Source organism: Aptenodytes patagonicus, chromosome Z, assembly GCF_965638725.1.
Source record: "Aptenodytes patagonicus chromosome Z, bAptPat1.pri.cur, whole genome shotgun sequence".
In the NCBI taxonomy this organism is placed as follows: domain Eukaryota; kingdom Metazoa; phylum Chordata; class Aves; order Sphenisciformes; family Spheniscidae; genus Aptenodytes; species Aptenodytes patagonicus.
In genome coordinates, this window is record NC_134982.1 from 41388738 (window position 1) to 41414007 (window position 25270).

Genomic DNA, 25270 nt, shown 5'->3' on the forward strand with positions numbered 1-25270 from the left:
TGTTTCCACTTATGCCACATCATTCCTGTCAAATGCCACAGCAACGGAGCAGATTCTCAAAGGTGGCAGTTTTTAGCATCCTCAAATATTTTCAAAGCAGCTCTACACAGAACAGCGTGGCTGCTGGGATGGATGGTGAGCAGCTATTAAAAGGAAAGGCAGAATTACACAAAAGTACAGGGACAGACCTCTGCTAGTGGAGGCATGACTGAACCATTACTGAGGAACAACAGGCTTTCCTGAACGTTGCTACATCTCATGCAGTCTGTTTATGAAACACTAACAAGAATCTTCAAAGAAAATACTGCAAGTCAAAATTTGAGGTTTCCTCTTGCTGTTTAAACCCTCCTGTAATGGAAACTGAACGATTTCTCTAACTGGGCAATTCTTCCACATTCTGAAAATGTCACGTTCACCCATGGGCAATTGTATGTGTTAGTTACAAGTACACAGGTAGCTTCCTGAGGTAGCCTTTCTGTATAATGTATTTGCTATTACGATTTCCATCTGTTCTTCAGACTGAAGTTGCAGGTCCTGCAATAAATACCCCATTTTAGAGCATGCCAGTTGCTCAGTATGCCAGAAGCCCGGCTTAAAAGACCAGACTCTAGACAGCATACTTGTATTCACTACCTTCCTACCTGCACTCCTTTCCTCCCACGACAAAGGTGATAATGCCATAGAAATTAAAGTACTTGTGTGGCTTATCATTTGCACTGAAGTGATTCAGCATTTGATTTAACTGAAATCTTCAGTTGCTTCCATCCTCTTTCTTCATGGAAAATGTTGCCCTACCCGGCACACAGGAAGGTGAGAAAAAGAAAATCTTACTACTCAGTAGTTATCTCCTAAATTACATGGTGGCCTTGGGAGGGAGGCTCAGAATGGTGGTTTACGATCTCCTGACAGTGTCAGACCACAGCACACCCGCTGGTGCCAGGCAGCAGTCTGAGCATGAGCAACACACCTCATTTTGCTGTTACTGACTGTAAGGCTGGAAATCGATGGTGAGCACTCAAAGTTTATTTTAATAGGTTAACAGCACACAGTACAGTGTCACAGAATCAGAAAAGTAAAAGATAGGAAAGCCATTTTAGTGCATCTAGTCTTGTGCTAGCTTGTTCCCTAAAACATATTTTCTAGATTGTGGCTGTCTCAAATCAGTTTCTTCCACTTTCTTTGAAGAGTTATATCCAATCTATTACCACCACCAAAGCTCTGTCAATACAGCAGTCATCACTATTACTGAGCAGTGCCAGGAATTAAGTTATATGAAGGATTTTCACTTTTTATGCCTTTGTATGGCCAACAACCCAAAATTTGAAAATTCTTCAGGAAGGAAATTCCAGGACCTGGGGAGAAGAGGGAAGTGTTGGAATGGTCAAAACATCTTAATATCATCCTGTATTAATGTCAATTTTTCAACAGTTATATTGCATTATATATCTATAATAAGGTATATTGTACACATGCTTAATACTTGAAATGAAAAGTCATTTATGAAACACTGTAGATTTTCAGCTTAAATATTGATTGGAAAATCTTCATATGGTTCAAACATTTTCCTGTTCACTTTTTTAAAGAGAAGTTCCAGCCAGCAAAATAGGCTTGATTTCTTCAGAATTTTGATATTTACACACTTTTACTGCGCATTTTCCAACAGAAAGCTTGTCAGAAATGTAGTCTTGCACATTTTATTTTTGCTTTGTTCAGCCATAGTAAATGCCAGTCTAGATATATGGTAAATACATTCTTATTCTGTTCCTTTCATGTATACCAAAGTACATACAGTGTACGCCCCTGAGTGAACCCCAACATGTTCTGAATGTAAGTATAAATATTTTCCAATTTAGCACATGCATAAACCCATTGCGCACACCTCCTTAAAATAAATTTTATTCAAGAGAGAGAAAAACACATCATGTTCTAGCTTAAAAGCAGGGAAGATGCGTGTGAGGGAGTTTTCTAATCAATTCTGAATGGAAGAAAGAGGGGTGCTCTGCTGTCATTTAAAAGACACTTGTGCAAAACTGCCTGTAATGTTATAGTTCCACAGAGACTTATCATGGTTCTAAGTATTAAGCAACATTTACATTTTAATAACAATTCCCCAAGGGACTGTGACAACTGCTAGGATTCAAAGAAGAACTGCACCGTCAGCCATAAGAAAAGTTCAGCATTAGCATGGAGTCAAACAGTGCTGATGTGGTAGGTTAGGTTCCACCTTTAACTGTTTATACTTACGATATTATTTTTAAGAGAGTCCAAGCAAATCCTATGTTCCTGAGAGAACAGAGAGAAGCTGTAGTAGCCTTGGAGAAGGAAAATTGCCCAGGGTTTTGTTTTCTCATGTCAGTTCAAGGAAGGACAGTAAAGGGCCCTGAACTTTGAAAATGTGTTCATTCATCATACAACAAGTATTTTCAGAATTAGGGCTAATGTTCAATATGAACCAGATACTGCAAATTTCTAATTGCTGTATTTCTCTCCACTCCTCCAACGGAGCCACTCATTACTGAAAGATCCTAATACCTGCTTCCTCTTACCCAGGGAGATACATGGGGAAGATACATGGCGTCTTGATATTTTGCAAAATTAAGTAACAAGGCATCAGTGTACAACATAGTTTACAGAAAGCTTTGTGTCAAGACACTGAAGAACAAAGCTTTAAAGCTTGGGCTGCTAAGCTGCACCAATACGATCTGCGTGCACACCCCATGCACATGTAAAATAGATTATTGCATATTGTGTTATTTTTATTCATTTGTATTTTGGTAATGATGACAATGTGCTTGGCATGCTCTCACCACACACAGAGAAAAGACAGTTTGAACACACACACACACATGCATACACACACGTAGTCTTCTTTCATGCAGTTTGGGAGAGGATTGAAATTGTGGTCTTATGTAATGTATAGCAAAAAAGTAAGCAGCAGCTAAGACAAAAAGTAATTCTAATTCACAATAGTCAAACTCAGCAAATGTGGCTTCTTTTTATTAAATTTTGGTTTTCATTACAAAGAAAGCTGGAAAATGAAATGAAGACAAGAAAATTGTAAACAGAGGAAAGGAGTTTGCTCCCAGTTATTACTCTCATCTCAGCATTGGCTCTACCAGTGTTCAGAGTGGCAGCCTGGTTTTATTTTCATGCACTTAAGTTATCATTTTCCTCACAGAGCTGCTGAGGAAAAAGAATTGTGACATTTGTGCAGCAATAATGAAGCAGTGAGATAGATGTCCTTCATTTTCCAGCCATTTGCTGGCAGGCTTTCTGAATTAGCGTTAAGGGAATTTGCAGTCTCCTGGCCCAGCAGCATCTCTGAGTACTGCGATGGTGTTCAGCAGTCCTGGCAGCTCAGCCTCCATACCCTGACATGGTCGTAACTCTGGTCTGTGGCATTTTATGGCAATACACAAATCTTGCCATTCTGTACTTAGGCCATAACTTGGAACAGAACTGGGAAGACAACACAACTTTTATTTAGCATAATTAGTCTGGAATTGGTAGCTAATCCTAGGTAGTTTTTTCCCAGATATTGTGGTAATGAAATAATGTTGTTAGACTTCACCACCAGCTTATAGCTGGAACCTTGGTGCAAAAAGGCAGGAGTACTCCCAGACTGTTGAATGCCTATATAATTTTATTTGCTAAAGAGAAGCTAAATTCTAGTGTCGTGCCCAGAATTATTCTAGCTTTGGGATCACGTCAAACAAGTCAACACCTCTCTAAAAAGCAGTCTAGAGCAGTTGCAATGAATAAACAGCTTACTTGGGCAAGCCCATTTATTTCAGTGACACCAACCCAAGCCAGCCCAATACAGAAAAAGGTTTAGAGTTTGTCTGCTTTCTTTGGGTTACATCAAGATGATGTACTTCATTTTAAGCGCGCCATCTGAGCAGGCATGCAATGGCGGCATCCTAATAGCTTTCATTTTACAGTGAGTTAGTGCTTTCAGATAAGGAAGGTTTCCTCTGGTGGCTTCACTTGCTTATAACAGCGCTGACCTCCATTCACGGTGGCATTTTTCTAGCAGTTGGATGTGGGCCATGAAGCAACTGAAAACTGCTGTGCCCCACCAGGATCACACAAGAAAAATCCTGGGAAGTTCTCCTGCCACCTTGTGATCTGACTCCTTTGAACAGCCAGCACCAGTGAACAGCCACAACCACCATAGAGGCAACTCATATTTCAGTCTGATAGTCAGGCAGACGCACTACACACATGGCATGTGTACATTTGACGTGATGTTGATCACTGCAAGCTGGCCGCAAGCCAAGCACTGTGCTAGTCAACAGCTGTGACAGTGGCTTTAGTGGCCACAATCACAGGTTCCTCTGTCTCATCTGCAGCTGCCCAGGAAAGAGCACAAGCATGAAGCCAGGGAAAGAGAAGCCTGGGTAGCTGCTTCAGTGAGGACAACACAGAATAGCTTCCTTTAGCACATTGTTGTTCTGGGAGCAATAAAGAGGCATTGTCAGGGAGAAGCAGTTGGTGCTGCAGACCCAGAGCAACCCGTGGCTGCAGAAGACAAAGATCTGTGCACTTCAGTAACAGGAACATAAACACAGGAGACCTCCTGCAAGTACCTATAGCACCTAGAAGTTCATGATGCTCCATTGTTGCCTACAGGTGCTAACCAATACAGTGCTGACAGCCTGACAAGCGGAGCTGTTGTGATGAAGGTGGGCACATCCCTTGAATTACAGATATTGCCACTGCCTTGCCCTCCGCAGTCCTCAAGATTGCTACTCACTGTTTAGATGCACGGTCATTACTGTCTGCTTTCCTATCTTCTGAGTCTTCCTGTTTTCTTCCAGCTACCACAGCTGATGAAGACTTGCTTATACCAGGAAGTGTCTAACAGTCACCAAAGCAGCTGCAGGGTAAAAACAGAGCATGCTTTTGGGAAACAGTGATCCCTGGTGTGCAGTATCAACCTCAGAACCCAATTCTGATGTGTTGGCTGCAATATTGTCTGGAGCAGTATAGGAAGCATTGCAGAGGTAGAAAGACACCAATTTTCCAGGCAGTTTGAGGGCAGCAGGAGATGCCACCTCCTAAGGGAGAATTGCTGGGGATACAGTATCAGGGATGTTTCACATAGACACATAGACATTCATTTAGCAAAAGAGGCTTTGACTAACATATTGGGTCACTTGTCCTAGCTTATGGGGTGTGACACCACTAGCCAAGGCCCATGCTCTCCTGGGCCCATGCACCTGCAGTGTGCCTTATTGAGGGTACAGTGGTAGGAGATAAACTTACTGACAAAAAGCTGGTAAGTGTACCTTTGCTATGTGATCTATTTAAGCGTTTTGGCCTATTGGTTCAAAGAAATGGTGGCTACTCTCTGTGGAATACCTCCTCAAATACTTTGTCAAATGGTATTTTCTTAAAAGAATGGAAGAAGAGCTCTCTCTGGCCAGGAGCATTTGGTTTAATGGGCAAAAAGAGAAAATCAAATCACATTTGAACAAATACGTCTGTCTTCCTTAAACTGCAGCTGCTTACATGCTGTGCAAACAGTGGGGGCTTGAACTGTAGGATTAGAGAGTTCTCAGTTTGGAAACTTTAATCTTTGGATTCAAGGTTCCTTGTTGCCTCTTGGAGCCCACTCGAGAACCACAGAGGCTGAAGGAGTTCATGAAGCACCAGCTTCACCTCCAGAGGAATCAAAGCAACTCAGCTTCCATGGGCCACTGTTTTCACTACAGAAGGAAACACTAGCTGAAGGGTTATGACACTTCAAGGTATGTTCCTTGCAGGAGACAGTCATTCATGCCTGTCAAAGGGAAATCCTCAGCAAAATTCACTGCCCAGCAGCACCAGCCCTTGTACTGATCCTTTGCAGAGCAGCGGGAAATATCTCACCAGCCCCTAAGTTTGCTGAACGCTTTCCAGTGTCCAGCACCGTGAAGACTGCCTGTATACACCTCTGATTTGCTATTTCCTTTGAAGCACTGCACCATATAGCTTCACCCTGATTCACTTTGTTTTTCTACTCTCTCATTGCCTTCACTCTCTCACTTCTCATGGTATAAAGAAAGGAAAGTTCATTAAGTGGAACAATGTCAATGTACAAGATAAATATTTCTAATTAAAGTAAATGCAAATGCAAACCTGATTTGTATTTAGCAACAGGGATATTTCTTAACTGCTTCAATACTCTTTGCCTATAATCTATCAGCTGGGCCTAGATGTGACAGTGGGGAGCAGGGTTTGTATGTGCTATGACCGTATCGTGGGGCCCTGGATCCTTTGCAGGAGCCTAGATGAACACCCAGCTGCATGGCAATGCCATGTCAGGACGAATACAGCCCACAGCATCCACTATGTACTGCTTTCCACACAAGGGAAATCCAAGCACAGAGGCCAGAATGAAATCACAGCGCTGTCCAAGAGCTCCACTGATCTAGGTGATCATAGGGTCAGGACCTGGGAGGTAGACCCCAAAGGACATTTGCTCTGCAGGGTAAACATAACCTCCATTACAATGCCGCCTGTGTAGTGCCCTCAGCTCAGAATGGCGCCCCTTCCACGCAGACTGTCCACTCCGTAGTCTCTGCATCTAGGTGGGACATCTGGTACAGTTACCACTGAGCTTGTATGCTCTGGAGCAGTATCAGCTGCCTAAAGCGATCACACATAATATATTATTAATACAGATGAAAGAAACCTGTTGCTTTGCTTGACAATGCCTCTTCTTTTTCCCAGCTATTATTGGAGTTTCTGAGTCACAGGTTCTTATGGGCAGCTGTTCCTCACACACAGGGTTTTCAGAGCCTGCCGCTGATGAGACTTCAGGTTAATGTAAAAGCAGTTAGACACCAAAGAGGAGGAAGTAGAAGAGCAACAAGAAAGCATGCTTTGTTAGTTTATTTATCCACAAGATCTGCTTCTGCAATGCCTTCCCAGTTCCCTGATTATAGCAATTTTCCTTCTTCAGCAATTCTTAGGTTTTGCCTCCTTGCCCTGCTGCCTTTTTGATGGTCCTCCATGTGCAACCCCTCCAAACCCAAGCCTGCCTCCTTCATTTCATCGTGCTCACATAGGTTACCAAACATTTTTTTGCAGATGTGCACCGTTTAGCAGCAGTGTTCCAGGAACACTCTGATGCACTTTGAATGTAAATTCTGCTGCTCATCATTCTGATTTTATGATAGCAAAGCCAAACACAAAAAACAGCAATATAGCAGCTGGCACTTAGGTTAAACTAGGGGAATATGCTGCCTACATGCAGATCTTTTTACATCAAGGCAGCTTGAGTTACTATCAAGTAAATTCAGCATGCACAAAAGTCCCCAGGTACAATCAATATTGATCCACAAAGTTAATCTTTCCTTGTTGTGCTGTCCATGCTGCTAGGATCTGGTCATGCAACACTGAAATCAACTGAAAGTATTTATTAAGAGTTAATGAAGACCAAATTCTATCACAAAATTGTTCTTGTGAAACAGAAAAGGAGGTCAAACGTAAATGCAGACCTACAAACCCACTTGAAATTAATCATGACTTTGCACATAAATCAGCCATCACGCTATTTGCACATACTGTCATAGTAACTATCCAGCCTACAGCAGCACCACCTACAGATTTTTAACCAATTTACGTGAAATACACATTGCCCATGTCATTGTTAATGTCCCTGGCCTACAGACATCCCTGAAAATTCCACTCCTCTCCTCCAGACTAAAATTAGCTACAGATGTCTCCCAATTTGTTTTTGCTCAGTAAATGCCATATATTGTGAGGAAAAAATATACTGTATTGGACAACATATTGTGAAGCATCTATATTGTTTCACTGATGAAGAGCCTTCCCAGATGATGATGAGAAGCTTTAACGGTTAAAGCTCAGCAGAGGAACTGATAGATACGTGGAACAAAAGGGTGGGTAGTTGAGCCACTCTCCAGCACCCCATTGCAGGTAACTCCAAGTCTCGCTGTATATTGGGTGTGGATCTCTGAGCTAGGCATTTGTGCTAAGCATTTTATCTATATGGAGAAATTTATGGGTCAAACAATGTTGGTATAATTATCTCAGTAGAGCTGTATCAGCATAAATCCTTGCATGAACACTCTCCTTCCTGACTAAGACTGCTCACATGGGGATTTATTCCAGCATAACTACAGCACTATAATTAGATCAATATAGTTCTACTGGTAAAAATTCCCATCTAGAAAGTGCTGTCAAAATTACTAGAAGAAACAATACCAATTCACCTTCATTTGTTCAGCCACATTTCTTCACTGCTATTTTTGTACATAGAGAAAGGAAAATAAATTTATTCTCTGTATAATGCAGAAGGGAGAATTTTTTACATTGTCTGGTATTATACCTTTTTCTGTGTCAACAGTAATTGCTATAAAACTTCATATCAATAATATGGTAGTATAATATAATCCAGAGAATCAAAAGGCAATACAGACCCCCCAAAAGACTCAATAGAGCTTGGTGAGCTATGATTAAGGGGGAAAATGGCAAATTTCCCATTTGCACTAATTAAATGTAATCACAGCTGACAAGTAACTGTTCCCCCCAGGGGCTTACTGAATCTGTTTGAAAGCTCTAATTCCAGATTAAATCAAAGTACAAACAGTTCCAAAAGGCATCAGAGATAGCATGGTCACTACTGGAATATTAAAATATAACATCAGCCATCTGACACAAATCAACTGATTTCTTATCTGGCCAGTTCTTGTCGTGATGAAAACCCTGTTCATTCAGTTCAATACCATTCTTCTCCTCTGCCTGCACTCAGTAATTTGCTCCTTTCTCCACAGCCAGCAATGAACTGTGGAGGTGGAACAATGAACTCTTTCATGGCAAGAAAGAGAAGAAAATAAAACCCCTTTCACTGGACATCTTTTGCTCTCGGTCTCTCTCTTTTCCTGAGACAATGGCTGCCTACGCATTTTCAAAAAAGAGAAGGTTAAAGAAGAGATTATTAAAGTTATAATGGTCAAAGAGGACACCCTTTTCATAGCACATCTCTTACCTATACAGTTTCAACATTCAAAGAGCTAGATCCTTATCAATTATAAGCAGGCACCACTTATAAGTGCTGGAGGATCTCTGCAGGCACTCATGGTTTGACACCATCTCTCCTTGTACACTATGAGACCTCCATGCTGCAAGTTGCTGTAGTGGGACGGGTGCGTACGCCCCTGATGGGGACCATGGATGGGCTGATGCAGGCGCAGGACTCTGCCATGCTGGAGCACAGGTCTGGGGAGTGAAGCCAGCACTCCTCACCTCCATGCACGCATGGGAAAGCCAGCATAGCCCTGTTGCACAGCGTATGGAGTGATGCACCGATCAGATTCACTACAGCGGCACAGTGAAGGCGCCAGGCTGGGCAGAGCTCCTCCTCGTGCCGCAGCACAGTCCATTTGCTTGGCTTGCCAGACCCACTCTAGTGCTGTCACCATCATCGTAAAACATCCCCAGCCAACATAAGTCTATGTTGGTAAAACTGTAAAGCAGAGACCAAACCAAGCACCAAGGTTCCCCAAAGCTGCTGGTTATCTCCCTTTAAGACATTACCCTAATAATTAGTAAAATCAGTGGAGCTCATGGTGGGGAAAGGAGTTTGCCCATGTGGAGCAACTTGTGACACTGCAGCTTTCTTCTCTCTTTCAGTGGTGCACCAAGAGGTTGAATAATGATTTCCATAAGGATTCCTGGATTTCTTTTAATAGGATCCCAACAGAAGCTTACGGTTTTAATTACAGCTGGTGGAGCCGAAATCTGTATTCCATCCTCTCGACCCCAAAGATCTTTTCCCATGAGATTTTTATTTTAAAAATATGTTCTCATTGTTCCTCTGAGTCTTTTCAAATGCCTGCCCTTCTTTAAGAACAGTGTCCTAGGCTGTCTCAAGGGCTTTGTTTAAATACTAATTTATTTTCTCCTCCAACATATTCTTTTCATTAGAAAAATACTTTGTCATTTACTACATGGTCTGGGTCCTCTGAGAAGTTCAGCAGCTCCTGAAAAGTGTGAGTGCTTAGCTCCTCATAGGGGAGGCTCAAGACAGCATCCCTCAGAGAGAACTGAAAAGGCTGAACGCGATTCCCATCCAACTGAAAAGCTATTCATCTGCTGCAAGAACAAAGGCTGTGTTCGCTGGCAGAACAAACTGAAACTAATCCAGTATTTTGGGTCTGGAACTTTGATTCTTCTTGGAGCATCTTCAAATTTATATTCAGCCTCCCAGCCTGGAAAAGGAGAGGAAAAGGGCGAGCATTGTATGTCATCCAGGAAGAGGGGCCAGTAGCCCAGGCTGCTTCACACATCTCTGATTTTGCTGTTTAGCATTTTAGGAAACTTAAGTCTTGGGCTTCTACCGCTACCAGTCACTCCTTTAGTTCAAACAGATGAGAAAAGTGTTAGGATTCCTTGTCTCTGCTAAGGACCCATATGAAAGGTGGTCAGAAGAGCTCAAGAAGATGATTTCTTCAGCTTAAGGGGTGACTTCCTTTTTAAAAATCCCAGGAAATTACATCCCCACATTTCCAGCTTCCTCAACACCATAAGAAAAGCCTGATGTGAGAGAAAATTTAACAATGCAAAGCCAAACACTGAAAGGTTCATAAATGTTTGCATAATGGTAGGCAAAATTTTGAGTAGAAAAAATGTATGCAACAATATAATTAAAGCTGCTAGCATAATGCATAACCTCAAGGGTCCTGAACTAAGGCTGGCCCAGCAACCCCAACTTTTAAATACTAGGTTTCATAATGTTCATGTTTCTTTCTTGGAGCTTTCTGGACTGCAATGTATCCACTGTCAGCTTTGCTTGTGGCTGTATGGAAAGCATCATTTTTTTTAAAAACTGACTTCAAAGACAACCTTGAAAAACATGGATTTTTAAACTACTCTAAATAATTTTGTAGGGAAAAAAGAAAGTAGCAACTTACATTAATTTGCAAAGTTTCCAGTTCCATGAAGTCTGCCTGTTCCTAAAGTCGAGCAAAATGCTATGGTTACAGTGACCACGAAAAGGTACACTGATTAGCACTCACTTTAGAATTTCATAAAATAACCACAAACCTTCTTCCTAGAAAACGTATGTCTTAACTCCCAGTTCTTTCATTGAAAACCTAGTCTGGTTGCTGATACCTGGGAGCCGCGTTTCCAGTACAAGAACTTCTCCTGTAAGCTCTTGTCTTACTTAGCAAAATTCTGCTGAGCTGATGAATGAAGCCACTATTGCTAAACAACACCAGAAGCTCCTCACAAATGTACCAGCATCTTCCCTCCTTTCTGCAGAGGTGAACATGCACAAGGCTCAGCAATTCAGCAAAGGGAGTCTGCTACAGTAAGATGGGTGATTTCTCTGTAATGCACATCTAACACAGATTCACAGGCATATCTCCAGCTCTTTGGTTCCTCCTGCTACCAAATTCAGGAAGTTTGCTTAACAATCCTTGTTTCCATCCATGGGATTTGCTAGCCTGGTTGTAAGTCAAACTCTAACATGCAGAGATCCTACTAATACATAATGACATAATATTTCCCATTAAGTTACTCAGCAAAAAGAGAGAACCAGCTGATGGTAACACTCACAAACTGGACATTGCCACCCATGATGGATCCTAAAAAAACAGGTCAACCTGAAATACTTTGAAAGCATCTAAAACAAGTGCAAGACCAAAGGTCACAAGGTCAGCATGCCTGAGTGTTACTACAGTGTTTTGTCATTTGTCACTGGTTTGGAAAGGCTTGTTGTAACAGCTGGGTGATTTCAGGCATGCAATGTGACTTCTTCAGGATAACCTTTTAATCTCATGAGCTTGATTTCTTGCAGTATAAAGTAGCTTAAAATAAAACACAAAAGCAGATTTTCAATACTTAGATCAAACCACAAGCTTCTCTAATGTGTGACAACTTTTTCCCCTAAAGTGCTATGTCTATACAGAAGACCGAATTTTGTGTTGTTTTAATGATAGCAAAATTCCAAAAAATAACTGCAGGACATATCTATTTTGCTTTCAAATACAATCTGAAATCCAAATTTCCCAGTTAGAAAAAGATTAGTTTCAGGGTCACTGAGAACTGAAAAAGCATGAAAATTAGAAAGTGTTCATGTAACCTTAGAAAAAGCAGATGAAAAAATATTTAGTGAAACACTGGAGTTCCTGAGCCAAGGGAAACTGATGAAGATAGCACACAGATAATTTTCAGAAAAATCAAAATTGTTATTAGCAGATGCTAAGATTCTTCAGTGGGTGATAAACACTAACATAGAGCTCCTGTCCATTCCCCCAACCAGTTAGAGTTCATCTTACATCAGACATGAATCAATGTGTGGATTAATGGTGTCATGATCCCCAAAGTTAGAATATGCTGTAAGGCTTCACCAAAGTTTTTCATTTCAGTAATATAAGCAGCACCATATACCAAAAATCATGAATATTGGGGGGAAAAAAAAAAGGTTGTCATCTTTGGAGATGTAGATGAAAATCAACACATTAAAATCTGCTGGTTTAGGTACTCCAAAATTTAATCTGGCCTAGTAATTTGCATTGCATGTCAGACATACAGTGACTCACAGTAATTACAGACATGAAGACAGAAACAGAGACTATTTGCAAATTGACTGCACGTCAAAGATGAATATAAACCTTTGCAGCTGGTTTGTTCTTATCATTTGACCCTTTTGGGACTCAGTTAAATGCACATTTTAATAATACTGTGGTTTCTAGAAAGATAGTCCACAGGATTATTTCTGCCACTAGCCCCTTTGAGCTGCCAGGTAACTCCTTCAATTGACAGGGTGTGACCAGAGCCCCATACGGCCCTTTTGTCATCCCTGCATTACTGTGCAATAGGTTGGCTTCCCCTGTGCTCCACCTACACACTGATACCATTAGTGATGTAATTTAACACTATTCTGAACACAAAAAGGCAAAGAGAGAGACATTTTTACACTCCACAATTAAAAGAAGGAATAGTTAGATATACCACAGTCACATGGGGATGGGGCTTGACGTCCAGGGCTAAAAGCAGGAAAAGAAGGGAGGGTGACAAATCTTCCCAAAAGGCATTTCGGATGTGAGAGTAGTAAGGAGTTGTATCTTTTCTCCAGAATATAACAGCAGGTAAAAGGTAGGGAGGAGAAATCAAGCAACGTGTCATACAAAATCCACTGCCTACACTGTGAGAATAATTTGAAATTTTGATTAGGGGAAGAGGAGCAAGCAGAGTGTCCAGACACTGGCACCAGGTAAAATGCCAACCAAAGGCAAACAAACACAGCGCACTGGGCTCTGCGTATCTCTTCTCTGCAGTTTGAAGCCTGTAGCCGGCCAGCAGTCCATTCATTTCCTTTAACAAAAGCCACAGTTCATGACTGTAACCTCCCCAAAGTCACTAACCCCCTGGCTTGGCACAAGCACTTACAAGCGTGACCAATTTTACAGTCGAAATGAGCAGAGTCCTTGCACAAAGGAGAGACGGGAGCCAGAAGTGTGGAAAGCCTTCCACTACCCTCCTGCCCAAATCCAGACATGAGAAAAGGCGGTGTGTGCAGACAAGCCAACCTTTTGTCTGCTTTTGTTCCTAGAACACACACCAGCGCTGCTACAAAACAGCTGCAAGCTGGAAAAGGACTCGACACATTCACATTCATCTGCTCCGCCAGGAGTCAGGCCAGACGCACTCACTGATTCCTGGCTATTTAATAGCAGCAGCAAGGCAATTGGAGAAAACCAAAAATCAGTGATGGGCTTGAGTGTACACTGGCTCTCTCTTTATAAAGGGAATCGTAAAATAAATCAGTTAAGCAGTGGATGTGCCAAGCTGAGTTTCTAAGTCATAAGCTACAACATTTTCATTTGGTGCAGCTGGTTTTTAATTTGTCAGTATTTCTGCTAATTGCTGCAGGGCTGCTCTAAAGCCTGAGTAGAGAGCCTTCATACAAGTATGAATGAAAGCAAATACATTGAATGTGTGAGTTAAATGGCAGGGTTGTTGCGATTTCTGTATCACAGGAGGGGGACATGGACAGATTTGTCATGACCCTCTGCTATGGAGGACTGCAAGACTGTGAGAAGATGAGAAAAGAAGTAGATGGAGTAGTAATGCTCTGGCCACCACATGAAAGTGGGGCACAAATCCTGGGCAGGCAACGGCCAACATGAGAAGGCAGATGACAGAGCCATGCTTTACCTCACCACTGCCTTTCCATGATCCTATTTTCACTAAAGGTTTATGGGGGACACATCTTAGAAAATCTCCATATATCATCAACGAAAAGCTTCTGGTACACTCCCAAATAGAGAGGTCCCAAGTCACTTGGGCCATTCTCAGGATCTCCACAGAAATATCACTGGTATCATACTTGAAACCTTTCCCAACTTACCCCATCCCTATTTCCCATGCACTAGACTCATCAAATCTAGGCCCAGGCTAGAAACCTAAAAAAGGATTTATTTTCCACTCAGTGTAGCTCAGTCAATACAGCTTAGCACCTTTGAGAGACTGCTAAAGCCTAAACTGAAATAAAGCCAGCTAAGCTGGTTAGGCTGTGGGTAAGCAAACACCATAAGGATTTTCCCATTGTGTTGTTGAGCAAACAGAGGAAGAGCTGCTCAGGCAGGACCTTCCCTGTTGCTTCTATAATACTGCCTTGCCAGCCATATAAATCAAATCTCCGGCAGGCGGTCACCAAAAGGTTGCCCTGGACTGACCCACACACAGCCTCGCCAGCCGTGGGCAATCCCCTGCTTGTGCCCTGGCTGGCAGCAGTGCTTACCTGCACCCACAGAAAGGTCTGGCTCCTCTTTCTTGCCTTTTTGCCACAGGGCAGAGTCCCAGAACCTGAATTTATAGCAGAAGAAACCAATGTAACTCCACACAGCACTTGTGTTAATTTTGCTGTGCAGAGGGAAGTGATTGATGCCCAATACTCAGCCACAAAACTTTCTTCTAAGTGTCTGTTGGAAGGGCAAGGTGAGATATTATGACCAAAAAGTTCACGCCAGTGTTGTTTTCCATGGGAATTGCTCTGAGAGGCTGAAACTACAAGCAAGAGTTACACTAGGAAAATCTGTAGGTAGAATTTCTACAGATTTTGTATTTTCCTGTCATTACTACTGTTTTGTTACTTTATATTCCTTTATAATTTTATCAGTAATGACCTTAATGCTTGCTGCACTTAGACTAGCAATCTTCAAAATGTTCTGGGATAGACAGCCTCAAGTGTAGAAGGTAAACACACTGTTTCCTTTAATAACAAAACATTGGTATTTTTCCCAGGGTATAGCAAACAGAAGCAGAGAATGACAAAACGCGGATTATAATCTCCTCATGGTTCGGATGCCCTGATGCCCTGGTGTCCTGAGACTGTTAATGTCATTTTCTATGCTTTGGCATCTTTGCATCTTTGGTGCCTTCCTTTGGAAGAAGTACTTATCTTCATTACCTGTTAGCCATAAAATCAGCCTCCCCGAAAGAGAACAACTGGTATTTGGTATCTTCTGCCCACAGGTATTTCCACAGGTTCCAGTTAGGCTCAGTAAATGCTGCATTTATCTGACTTTGGCCCTCTTCTGTTGTCCTAATTGCAAGTATGCAACACTCAATATTGTTTATATTTTGCTCCAGTACAGTCAGTGAGAGTTTCACCATCAATTACAAAAGGAGCCAAGTTACATATGTGATAATATACCAGCCCCAATTGTACTCCTCCATTGGCTGTCATCTTTTACAATTATTTCTTAATCTCAGTTACATCATTTGAACTACTTTGGGGTCATCATTTTGAGACTGAGGACAATCACATTTATGTTTCTTTTGGTTCTTTGAACGACACAGCCAATTTCCTACGTGCCCTCCTTCCCCCCCACCCAGCTTTGATCCTACCAATACTTGGCTTCAATTCCACTTTCCTCATTATAGCTCCAATATTGATAAGTATGCAGCTCAACTAACTGGGCCATGCAGGTCAACTAACTGGGCCATGCACTTTGTGCCTCAAGTGAAGTGGGCCCCCAAACTGAACCCTGGACCTCAGCGCATCGTCCCAGTTTGTACCTGATGAACAGCCCTGGGGAAGAAACAGAAAGTGGCAGATATGACCTGTTAGCTGGCCACGTTTAGGCAAGTAGAAATGTTTAATTAGTGGATTTCCTGGCAGACTCCCAGTCTGCCTGCATGCACCGCACCACCTCAGTAGCACAGGGGTGCCCAGGTTCCCTGTCCGATCTCCTTTCTCCCTGGTAAGCCCATCCCACACGGCAGCACTTCCACTCTTAACTCTCTTTTATTTTTTTCAAAGATTTTGCTTTTCCACTGACATTAGTAAAGCACTTTTGATCTCAAATGGTTTCTTAATTTTCAAAGGACATGGGAAGAAGGTTAAGATTGCAAAGTGAATCAAAACAAATTACAAGATGCCAGTGGTAAATCTACAAACAGGTTACAATGCAGACATCTCTGTCTTTGCCAGAGAAAGCTTCCCCTTACACAAAGCTTGCTATATTATCCTGACAAATCACTCCTGTTCCAGCAAAGTACCTCTGGCACTAGTATAATAAAACCTCTCCCCTATTCCTCTTACAAATGAAAGAAGCCACATGGATAAAAACATAGTTTTGTCATTATAAAAGTGCTGGCACCACAGAGTAGCACAGATTCAGTCTGAGATAATACCGCCAAGACACATCTGTAGCATAAACTTGCCCCACAGTTATCTAATCACTAATTTGGCTAAGAGGCAGCTGAAAAATAGGGTCTCAGCATTAGCAGTTGTACCCGCAGACCTTATTAACGGGCTGTCTACTTAAATATCCACCAGCTGGTTTTATCACTTTCTGTGGACTGGAGCAGTGAAGAATTCCCAAGTATAAAGCTATCAGTTTAAAAAAAGAAAGATGACACAAATATAATCTTAGATTATTAGTTATACTTTAGACGTAACTTTCTTTTTTGCTAGTGAAATCAGACTTCATGGAGCTCTTCCATACTCCGTATGTATCTTTGTTTCATATTTTATGAGCTGTAGTAATCATTTTCTTCAAAACACTGCTCATAGGTGTATTGCCTTTGTCTTGCAAAAGCTGGTTCCTTTGTAGCAATGGAAAGGAAAGAAATGTTTTCAATATTAAACTACACTCTTGGGTGTAATTATGCTCTACTGTGCTTTTCAAATGTTGAAGTGATAAATCAAGTGAAATGGAAAGATGTCGGTGAGATAACTCACCTCCTTCAACAAATAGCTTGACTACTAGGAGAGAAGGGAAGAGAGCAGGTTAACAAGATGACATTCAATTACTTGCTGAAAACTGACCACTTAAGAAAGGTACCTGATGACTGGATCTCTTCCCAGGAAAAAAAAATAATATTAGTTTCTCTTATGTGCGCCTAGTTGCAATACACTGAAAAGAAGGCTTTGTTCAATGTGTACAAAAGGACCTGGCACAGCTTCCTTCTGATGAGATACTGATGGTAGAGAGGAGGTCTTCTGAAAAAGCACTGCAAATGTTCTGGAAGTGCCATTACCGTGACCTTGTGGACACAAAATTGGATGGACAAGCAAGGACCTCAGTTCCCACAGGACTGAGAATCCAAAGCCCCAAGAGTTCAGTGCAGTCTGACAAATCTTCAGTAAACACCTCGGTGGCTATCTAGCTTTAAAATCTGCCTTAGTCATAAACCATGAGACTTAAAAAATAAAATGTGATGCTAAAAACAGAGGGTAATAGGAAGGTTATCAACAGTAGAAATCCAACAGAAGGAACAATGCTAAAAATTCAAAAGTTCATAAAACAAGTAAATTAAGCCCAGGTACTGAAAACCTAACAGGATGAAAAGATGTATAGGATATACAGGATGCTTAGACATACTGCAAAAAGAAGCAAGAAAAGATGATTATAGTCTGACGAATGAATACTTCCTTGGAGTTCTGGTAAATTATATATTTTCCCATATGGACAAATCTTTATTACACAGCTGCTTTATTATTATTATTATTATTATTATTATTATTATTATTATTATTATTATTATTATTATATTATATTGTTGGAATGTTAATTTAACAAAAAGCCAATAGGCATTTTCAGGCCTATGATGACAGACTATGCAAGACCACTGATGGGCCATGGTGAATGAAGCCAAAGTGCCTGGGGAGGTATCACTAGCGTTGCTCAGGATAGGTCTGGAAATCTCCCTTAGTACTTCCAGACTGAATGCCAGCTCTCAGAGGAGATTCTCCCTGCCTCTTCAGCCTTCAATCTCCAGATTATCAAGTGATCAAACTTATCCAATGGCAGAGTAACTAAACTGTCCAGTCTCTGCCAATCTGCACAGTAAAAATAGTGATCCAATGCCATGAAGAGACTCATTCGTACCAGTAAATTTGCTTCTCAGGATTGTACAATGTCTAGCAACAGATTTAACGGAGTTTCTGTGAACTAGCATGGGCGGGCTGGGCTCACCTTTTACAAGGAGGAGTACTGTGAGTACTGAAGCAGTCTCCTAGGAATTAAACAAATCGCAGGGCACCAAGGCTCCTGGGGTCCTTCTTTGATTTTCCCACTGTCATAAAGTGTATCCTTGTCCTGATCTCTTAGGTCAACATATTCAACTAAAGTTAGGTACATAAATCCATATTTAGGTACTGACCTGCTTTCTAGAAGTGTTCAGTGTAATTCCCACTTTGATCCCAGTACAGCAGGCCCTCTTCAGCGGAGGAGTGAAATGCATCTTCTCCCTAGCAGCTGGGGCTTTCTAAAAGAAGAAGTAAATGCAATGAGATGATCAGCAGGAAAATGGCTATGCCTTTTATGTGACAACATTATAGACCAATGTTGCGATCACTGGCTTTTTTTATTATTTCTGATTAAAATGCAAGGAAGCATGCAGCATTTCCCAAAATGGCAGGACAGTCTGGCAAGTGAACCTGGGTAGACAGTTTTCCCTGCTGCATCTGCATGCCCTTCTGTATCATCATTGTCTTATACTCAAGCCTGGGTAAACACTATCTTTATTCTTTTATAAACAAATTCTCTTTATTATTTTACTTGTAGTAAGAATATCAAAGGGAAAAGCAAAAGTTAGAAACTGATGCCATCAGATACCTGGAAAGGGTCAGGAATGCATAGACAAAGAAATCTCCTACTGCTGAGAAATAAAGAGGCAAGTAACACGAAGTTTTCTCTAGGCTTGTGGTGCCTTTGGAGTACGATGAAGGAAATGCTTTCTTAGATTTGCTAATTTTGCATATTCATTATGTTTCAAACTGCATTCTCAGCAGCGGTTGCGTGCTTTTTCCAAAAGGAAAAAGCTTTTACTTCTGGAAATGAAACACAACTGATAAACTCACGTCTTAATGAAAATTACCTGCATTTGTTTACACTTACAAAGCTTTTAAAGTTGACTAAGTTACAGAGAGTATAAAGACTTGCCAAAACAAGCAGACAGACACTTGTGAAAAGAGTCTGAGGCAAATGGCTTGTGAGTGGAAGATCTTAATGAATGTTTTTAAATTCACAACTTAAGTAAACATCTTCTGTGGCTCCACAGCAAGAACACTGGACTGGCATGCAAAGAATTCATTTGCAGAAGCCCAAACTGGCCACTACATGAAACCAGCGGCTGTTGAAATTATACTAATACACATCTCAGTTTTCCTGAGTTGCTACATATCTCTTAAAAGTCACTTAAGATTTTCAAAAGCTTTTAGGAATTTTGACTAGATGGATCTCTAGGTGTCATACCTTGGATACCTTGAAGGACACATTAGGCTCATGTTCAAGGTTTGGCTTACAGGAACTTTGCCAAATCATCTTCTTTAAAGGATATCTCATTCTGGGTACCCACCAGACTGCTAGCTTCTCTGGAGAAGTAGTGTTTTAACCTCTGTGTGAGTTACAGCAGAAATACTAGGGGATACAATGGAGGCATTTTAGCTTTCTGGAGTGCTTGCAAATCTAGTGTTACCTATAAATTTGGTGTTATCAGTTAATGAAACTCTACTAATGAGTAACTATGTGGTTACAGAGAAATGCCTATTAAGTCACCTTAAAACTGCAATAGGTGCTACCATGCCATTTCACATACATGCATACACTACAGCACATCGAAGTACTATAACTGCATTTTCCACATGCCACAGAACATTTTAAAAATCCAGAATAATAAGCAGGATCTCAGAACAGTGTTAGCTTTTTAGTTAAAAAGGGTGCATGTATGCTTTCAGTTTCACAAAGCAACTTTTTTACCAGTGCATTCTGAAGGTGATACGCTTTATACAATATAGACCAAATTTTTGGTTGGTCCTTACTGTCCCAGAAAAGCATTTTAACATAAAAAACACTAGGTTTGCAGAGAGAAATTATGTGTGTACTAATCACTTTTCATCCAGTTTTGCAGGCATGCATGTATTTGTGGACACCATTTTTAGATACCTGAGAATTGAACCAAAGCTCAAACTGCTTTTAAGTTCCCAGTACTGAAGTAGTCTCTCCTCAGTGCAAAGATGTAAACAAGAGTGTGTATTGATGAGAAAATCAGCCCCCACTCTCTTACTTCTCTTAAAACACGTATTATTTCTATTTAAATGTATGCCCATCTTAAATGTCTGAACATGTTGTGGTTTAGTTTATTTTGAGAGCACACAAGTATTGCTTTTAAACTATTTATTTTCCTTTGAAGTCAAATTATATTTATTATTTTACTTTGTGTAACAAATACTATTTTTTTTGTCTACAAATTACGTGGATTTTTATGTACCCATATCTAGCTTATTTGAGATCCAAATAAAACTATAAATAACACATAATACACAATGTAAGTAATGCTATCAAAGAAAATAATAATATGAATAACTCTTAGAATTGGGGGCTATCGATAGCTTATCCCACAAAAGGTATCTTTCACTCTCAGTGAAAAGTTAGCATAATTCCTATCCCTCAGTTAAGCACTGTTGAAAACTTAAGCAGGAAGCAAATTTTCAAAGACCAGTAACTCTGAGTAATGCTTCACATGATCTATAGTCTTCTGAAGTTAGCAGGACTCTTTCTTATCCCTGTTACTGGGGAACATTTTCATCCTGATACACAAGTTTCAGCTATGCCTTTAAAACTCCAGCCTTTTAAATGCTCCATATTAGTCATAAAATAAATTTGGCTTCTATGCACCCAACACCCTGGAAACCTGTTCATTACAACTTTGCTAGTATTGCGTGAGTCTCCATATGGCAGCAGATGTAAAGCTTTTTCCATTCTATTTCATTGATCCGGTCTTAGCTCCAAGGCATAAGAATTCCTGGGGCTCTTTTGTGTGAAGGATCTAAGCAGCTTAAAAGGGTAAATTTCTTTTATGGTTCCACCCATTCACAGTCACAATTTTCATTCTCTGAGGAAATTTACTATAGGTTGGTTTTGACCCAATACTATGGCACTCATGGGGTTCCCATAGAACAGCACATGAAAGTCTTGGGATATAGGGAATGGAGATTAGAAGTTATTTTCTGAGCAAATCGATGAATTATCCCTGAGCTCTTCCCAGCATCAGAGAAAACAAAAATGGTATTGTTCTGAAAACTCCTGTGAGGAGAGAGTTAAAGTTGTGTTGTTTGTGGGTTTTTTTTTTTTTTTTCTTCCTTAAACTGAATGAGGAGATTCATAGACCATTACCAGTGGTGTCCTGCCAAATATTTACATCTCTGTGGTAAGCAAATTATAAGCCACATATCCAAATTAGCTCAAAAGAATCCCACTCTGAAAAGATAGAAAGGTGACCTGCTCCAAATGAAGTCCTTCCCTTAGTGCAGGAGTCTTTTTATGTCACACAGAAATCTGAATAATTGCTGTGCCCTGAAGAAATTATTTTTCATATCAGATATGCCCCAATATTGGTCAAAAAGGGTTCATTTACATTTATGTCAGACACAAAGAACTGTATTAAGAAGGCAAACTTTGTCCGTAAGTAGAGCTGGGTAGCCTATCAGGGTCTGTACAGCTACACAGACTCAAAGAATTTGGCCACCACCAACTGCATTACACAAATCAGGACATTACTCTGCTTATTGAACAAACAAGCACTGCAGATCCACCTGCTTTCATAATGCAGCTTCTCTGCCTACCTCAGCCTTCTTACCTCATCATCTATCAACACTACAGACACAACATCCACTTGTAAATACTTGCCTCCTTTGTGAAAAATGAAAACATATTTGTTGATTCACCAGGACTGAGACCTGGTCACGCTTCAGGCTTTCTGTATCAGGATGTGTGGTCCATACCACACCACAAGTACAGTTTGATCTTTGCTCACGAGATGCCCAAAAATACAGAGAAATCTGACAAGGAAAATGGAGGCAATGTTTCACTGTCAGATTAAATAAAATAGCAGATTGAGCAGGAATTCCCTGCAGCCTGAGTGACCATATCTGATTCCTATTTAAATGTAGAAAAAAAATCTAGAAAATTAAGATTATCAAGAGAAGTGGATGTACACCACCAGTACCACAGTCTTCTCAGGAAAATCATTGTGAGGAAGATACATGGCTGAACAATCATTGTGAGGAAGACACGTGGCTGAACAAAGCAAACAGTCTGTCCTCCTGACCCATTAAAAATAAAAATTAAAAAAAAAACCACACCAAAAACCCCAGCAGCCAACAGATGCTTTTGTATAATTTGCTAACACTTCAGAATGACATCTTCAACAGTGCTCAGCATTGCCATAATTCTGCTCTCACCCCAGTTTACAGTAAGAGTACATAAAAGTCACTGGAATTTGTACTTTTGACTGTGATGCAACAAGAATTAAAACCATGCAGAGATTTTCTACTTTTCAAATGTTAGTGTTTCTTAAGCACTTTTTACCAGTTATCGTTCAGCTATTCCGAATCTTTACTGATGTAACTACAACCAGAATTGGGTCCAAGAAAATGAAAAATTGAAAAAGAAGTCTTTAAGATTTGTGTATTTACCTATGTCATTTTTCAACCCAGCTGAAAGGAAGGTCTGTTAACAAAAAAAAAAAAAAAAAAAAAAAAAAAAATTTTGCCAAAACCCTAACCTAAGACATCAGGAAATTGACTGAGAATCTGATTTATCTCCCACATACACTTCTGATACAACACAAGGGCTTTTCTTTTTTATTTTATTGATGTGTGTATTTAAGTGTAACACGCTCCTTTTTCAAAGAACTCATAGACAGCCAAGACTGAAACAGAGAACATGAAAGAACATGATGCAAAATATGAAGCAACTAGGGAAAACTAAAGAGAGATCTCAAGGGCATTACACAGACCAATAGTAGAAAAATTTTTGAAAACCATGAAAAAAATTGAAGTTGTTTACGAGATTTGAAATGAATCTATTTATTATTTATATTCATTATCAAAAATGCTATAAAACTCATTTACCAGCAACAAAGATCTCAGTAAATGAACAATGCATATATCCATTTCAGGACACATGGCTGATAATGTTGCTAGTGAAATTATGTAAACTTTATTTTTCATCAGGCAACAGCTTCTGATGAATAATTTGGAAAGTAGTATTTTTTATGAAAATGCTCATCTGTCTCTACTCATACAACATTCTACAAATTGCATACTTTACTTATGTAAAACTTAACTATGTTCATAAAGCCAAGATTTAGTCTGTGCAACAGATTTTAGACAGACTGAGATACAAATAGCATATCCCCAACTCATACTGTATACTCGTGTTTTGGCACGTACCTTGTCCCCATGGACTGGCAGCAGAAGATTCCGGAAAAAGATTCAGGAGGTAGAGAAAGGTCTCCAATTTGATGTGCTTAAAGCTGAACAATCAATGCTTAATACAATATGATCAATGCTTGCAATATATTTGAGTCTTGGTTAAAAAGCTTTAGTAATTACTTTATGAAAGAATCTATGTATTTTTTCAAACACAACTAAATATGTATGAGATCTGAGGCACTTCTTGGTGCACAACACAGTGCTAATTCTGTGAATGCTGTGAAATTATTTTCTTATAGCGACCAGGTGTGGTGGATGTGATTGACTGACATCATTTAGATCAGTGATCTCCAAACTTTTTTGATCATGCACCCCTATTAGTAAAACATTTTTGAGCACGCACACCCAGTATACACATATTTATTTATAAGTAAGTTACATACATGCGTTACTGAAGTTCTAGTATTTTCTTCCTGCACCCCAATGGATCATCTCGCACACCCCACTTTGGAGATCACTGATTTAGATTATCTTAGTAACTTAAACAACTGCAGTGCTTTGGGTAACACAAACACCTGGGCTTCTTCCTTGCAGTGTTGCAGAAAACAGATGGATACAGAAATCTGTAGTCCCTGCGGTTAGATACAGTTTGCCAGTCCGAAGTGTAGGCTATCAAACTATGGATTATATTCTGCATATCAATTTTTGTTTTAAAATAATGCAGCAATTAGAGAAACTAAACTAGTAGCCAAGCCAGCCACCGAGTAATCCCTTGATACAAAACTATTTAAAGCACCTTCAGAAAAAAAAACACAGAAGTATTAAAGTACCAAAATATTAAAGAGAGTTCCTAAGGGGTGAAAATGAGACATATGAGACCAGGATGCGAGGGCTTGCACAACAAGCAGGCATACTATGCAGAATAGCCCATGAACTGACATGTCTTTGTGAACCCATTAAGTTCTGAAAGTTAAAATGAGTCTGGACAAGACTGAGGTGCCGTTAGCACGCTGAGGAAAGGAAACTGAGAAGCAGTAATGATATGGGGCATATCCCGTGCCCCATGCTGCTGCCCAGAACACTATCCTGGGCCTTGAAAAGCAGGTCTTGTGGTGACATGGCACCCCAGAAAGAATTGAGTCAGACAACGGGACTCACTTCCAAAAAAACCTCATAGACACCCGGGCCAAAGAGCACGACATCGAGTGGGTGTATCACATCCCCTATCATCCACCAGCCTCCGGGAAAATCGAACGATACGATGGACTGTTAAAGACTACGCTGAGAGCAATGGGTGGTGGGACATTCAAACACTGGGATACACATTTAGCCAAATCCACCTGGTCAGTCAACACGAGGGGATCTGCCAATCGAGCTGGCCCTGCCCAGTCAGAACTTCTACGTACTGTAGAAGGGGATAAAGTCCCTGTAGTGATCATAAAAAATAGGCTGGGGAAGACAGTCTGGGTTATTCCTGCCTCGGGCAAAGGCAAACCCACCCGTGGGACTGCTTTTGCTCAAGGACCTGGGTGCACTTGGTGGGTGATGCGGGAGGATGGGCAAGTCTGATGTGTACCT

At 40.6% G+C, this 25270-nt stretch overlaps 1 long non-coding RNA gene across 1 annotated transcript; it reads right to left on the reverse strand.

Moving 5' to 3' along the window:
* Nucleotides 1-1001: 1001 nt before the first annotated feature.
* LOC143173143 (uncharacterized) lies at nucleotides 1002-24894 on the reverse strand. Its single transcript, XR_012997478.1, has 4 exons — nucleotides 23711-24894; nucleotides 19731-19895; nucleotides 18637-18741; nucleotides 1002-1352 (listed from the first exon to the last, which is right to left on the reverse strand). It is a non-coding gene; the product is annotated as an uncharacterized LOC143173143 (long non-coding RNA).
* Nucleotides 24895-25270: the final 376 nt, after the last annotated feature.